Source organism: Salvia hispanica, unplaced genomic scaffold (assembly GCF_023119035.1).
Source record: "Salvia hispanica cultivar TCC Black 2014 unplaced genomic scaffold, UniMelb_Shisp_WGS_1.0 HiC_scaffold_785, whole genome shotgun sequence".
In the NCBI taxonomy this organism is placed as follows: Eukaryota; Viridiplantae; Streptophyta; class Magnoliopsida; order Lamiales; family Lamiaceae; genus Salvia; species Salvia hispanica.
In genome coordinates, this window is record NW_025952560.1 from 1 (window position 1) to 3,886 (window position 3,886).

At 41.4% G+C, this 3,886-nt stretch overlaps 1 pseudogene; it reads right to left on the reverse strand.

The window, feature by feature from the left end:
• Positions 1–1,482: 1,482 nt before the first annotated feature.
• On the reverse strand, positions 1,483–3,474 carry LOC125200047 (annotated as a pseudogene).
• Between the last annotated feature and the right edge of the window lie 412 nt (positions 3,475–3,886).

A 3,886-nucleotide genomic window follows, 5' to 3' on the forward strand; every position in this document is an offset into this window, starting at 1 on the left:
ACAGCATCGTCGATGGCGGCTTTTGGGGTGTCCTTGAATCCAATTACATATCAGAGTATAATGGACTCTAATTGTGATTGGGCTTGATTTAATTCGGTGGGTTGATTTAATTCATAGGCCCAAGTGTTTATTGGTGACCCATTTGGTTTTTGGCCCGATAACTTAAGAAGGATACCCCGATGGCTGCCACGTGGCTATCTCACAAGGATCGTGAGTGCGGGTTTGTTGGATTTAGGTTGTGTTTGTTATGAGTCTTGCGACTCATCTCTTTTGTCTCACTCGTTCAGATCTCTCTCTCTCTTGTAGGCTTGCTCCTTTCTCTTCTGCTCTAGATTCCGGCGCCTTCGCGATCTACTCCGTCTTGTTTCCCCGTGGTTTCTCGGTTTTAGAGAGATCCTCGGTTAGACTCGTGTGAAGTGAGTGCTTGAGCTTTACTTCTGAGATCTGGTTTGTCCAACTTCTGTTGGATTCGTGTGAGTTTGGAGGTTCTTTGAGATTCTTGTGCTGAGGGTGTGGAGGTTGCGGTGAGATCCTTGAAACTGAATAGTCTCGTGTTGTAGCGGTTGGAGTACCCCTAGGGTTGGGTTTGGTTACCGCGGTGTTCCTTGAGACTTGTTGGTGAAGATTAAGAAGGTCCTTGGACTTGAAGTCGTGTTGCGACGATCCATATCCTAAATCTTGAACTTTTGTTGCTATTTCGAGTTTAGATCCGCAAGGTTCACTTTCTTGTGTTCGCTTGTGTATTTCAAGTGTGTAGGGTTCCTAATCTGTAATAGCTTGGATTCGGATCCGGTCAAGGATCGATGTTAGCAGGGCCCTCGATTTGGGTTCGACTGTAATAGAACAGTCGGCTCCTTGTAATCTTGTAATAGATTTTTTGTACTTGGACACGAGATTAGCCTCTCAGAATCCAATAATAAAGAGATCGATCCCTACAATATCAAGATCGTCCCAACGGAAGACGGAGGATGCATGCAAAACAGGAAGCATTTACAACACCAAAGGGGGGTCGGGATTAATGAGGAGAAGATAAAGGAAGGGTAAGAAAAAGCCATGGCTATGTTCAAGGCCATTGAGGCATATGTTCAAGCCAATCCTGACTACTAGAACCATTCTCAATAATCATCCAATAACAAGTCTCAGTGCTGGTTTTCTGGTGAATGTATTGAATTTGATTAAAAGTTTGCATTTTATGTATTGTAATGTTTTTTCTATCGTCATACTCTATATTCCAAAGTTGCAAGCCCTCTTCCATTTCACACTTTACTATTAATTGAGGAAAGTATATTAGTGTATAAAATATTACACCTTAATAGCAATATACTAGCAACACAACAAATTTGAATTCACAAAACCTGCATACAAGCAAAAGCAATTGACATATTACAAATTCAGTATTCACACAAATCTTTTAAGAGGGGACTGGATGGGAAATGAAGGCGCAAGACGATGATTTGGTGGTAGAGGGTTTGACGGGGCTGTTCAGCGCGGGAGAACTTCATGGGGTCCTGTTTCCTCTCGCCCAAAGCCCAACAAGCGGGATAATAGAGGGGGAGAGATGATGTTGTTCATGGGATCAATGTCACCCTCCCCCAAGTGAGCTCACCGTACAAAAGATTCATGGTCTTCCAAATCCAGGAGCTCGCTTCCCAAACGTGTGTTCTTGGGGGGTTTTCCAGTTCCCAACAAAGACATCGTGAGCAGATGGCTGTTTCCTTTTCAGGGGGGCGTCATCCCCCTGTAGATTGCAGCCTGGAAGGCAATGGTGCATTTTGTTCAACTTTTCCCGGATGGTTCAACAAATCCTGATTTCCTTTACCAATCGTCCATAGTTGTGTTCCGGGCGATATCACAATTATTTTGATCCCAGCAGACTCATAGCATATGACATAAAAAACGATGAAGCTACTATAAGGTTATTCATAGCAGAGCAAAGGGTTTAAACCAAAAAATCGGTAGGTTTTAATCGGGAAGTATGAAAATAGCTCGAAGAGAAAGACAAAAAGTACCAATAGATTGGAATAGCTCCCCGGCCGTGTTTCTGCTCCAGGAGCGCATGGATACTGTATTTGTAGAATTCATCACAATATTTTTTTGGGTGGGACTCATTTCTTTTTGTAGCATAGACCCCATCTAGCGGTCCACCCGAGCCACCCAAAACCTGCATCATTCTCACACTGATCAGTCTGCTACAAGGAAGCAAGACAAATGGTTCACCTTATATACGTTTAATTCAAAGTTGATCCGATATAGCAAGAAAAGGGCTGTTCGGTTTGCAAGATTATATCTCAGGGTTAAATATGACAAATACATTAGTAAGTAATAATCGCAACATAAAGCAACATTCTTCCAAAATAAGGGGGTTAGGACTCTGCAGGTTTTAACAGATTAAACAGAATGCATGAGCCGGGAACGACTAATTTCAAGGGCTATAAAAAGCACAACAATCATATTATAAATAACTTAATCTGTCAATCATCAATCATGCCAAACATATGGAAGTTAGCTACTACAGAAAGACTAATTTCCTGACAGCTTATGAATATTATTTGACAGTAAACAACCAAATTCATATCACTTAGATACATAAACAGCATTATAATCACCAAAACATACAAAAAAAAAAGAATTAAGACATCCACAAACTAATCAAAAAATTATAGGGCACGATTTAGGTGGCATTTGGTTCGTGATAAGCTAACAGTGAGATACAGTATAGGACCAGTCACTATAAGATTTGTCTAGGATTAAATTAGTCATAGATACAATCTAATCTTGACATATAGGTGTTTTCAGTCGGCATGATTTCGATTATCTATCAGGATTAAGTTGTGGGGTTATTTAAATTTGGGGTGGGTGACTGATTAATTACCAATAATTATCCATCTAAGATTAAGACGGCGTACGGTTTCCCAGATAAAAAAATACCAAAATATAATCAAAGGGTTAAGTTGTGAGATTATTTTCGTTGGATGTATTGGCTATGATGAACTAATCATAATTTGATATAATCTTGTGAACCGATCGGTTCCTATGGAGATGGACTAAGATATAAACGCAAGAGATAATATTAATCATGATCTTAAATCACAAGTAATCATGTCAACGCCAACAAAACATAACAAGATTAGAAGTGAGAGCAATTAATTAAAAATAGAAAAAAAAGTCAAAGAGAAGTAGTAAGAGAAACTGACAAGAAGTTTTGCAGCCGACGTGGCCTAGGAATGCGGCGATCTCCTTCATCTGCATGAGCTTGCCGCCAGTGGTCCCGAATCCAGGTGCTCGAAGGTGGAGGCGGCGAGGATGAAGGAGGGTAGTCCCAGAAGCCGACGGCGTTGGCGACGGGCGAATTCCTCTTGGAGAAGAGATTCTCGAACTGGTAGGTCTGGAATAAGTCGGAAATGGTGTGATTGCAGCAGTATTTGGACCAACCCTTGCACTCCATCCTTGGTCGCAAACCTTCTCCCCTTCACGGTCTTCACCTTGATTTCTTTGTCGGCCGCGCCGCCAAAAACGCCGCAATTGCCATCACGCACAATGCCAATCCAATCTTCGCGAATTCGCCGCTCCTAGCCTCCATTTTTCGGCTTAATTGCTGCAATAAATGTCAGAAATTGATTTTGTACAAGATTGCAGCGTGGATTTAGAGATTAAACTACTACTTACACACGGTTAATTTCAAATGCAAGGAAAATTTAAGATTTATTTAGTGTGACAGAGAAGATGAGCGAGCGGAAAGGCAACCGACAACTAACTAAGCTTTTTTGTTTCAGCTTCACCTATTATATCAACGAGCAAAATCAACGGTTGTGATGAGATTTTGGGGAATTGAACTTGAAAGTCGACACAGCCTGTCTATTGAGTTGCGAGTGTGGGACCCATCCAT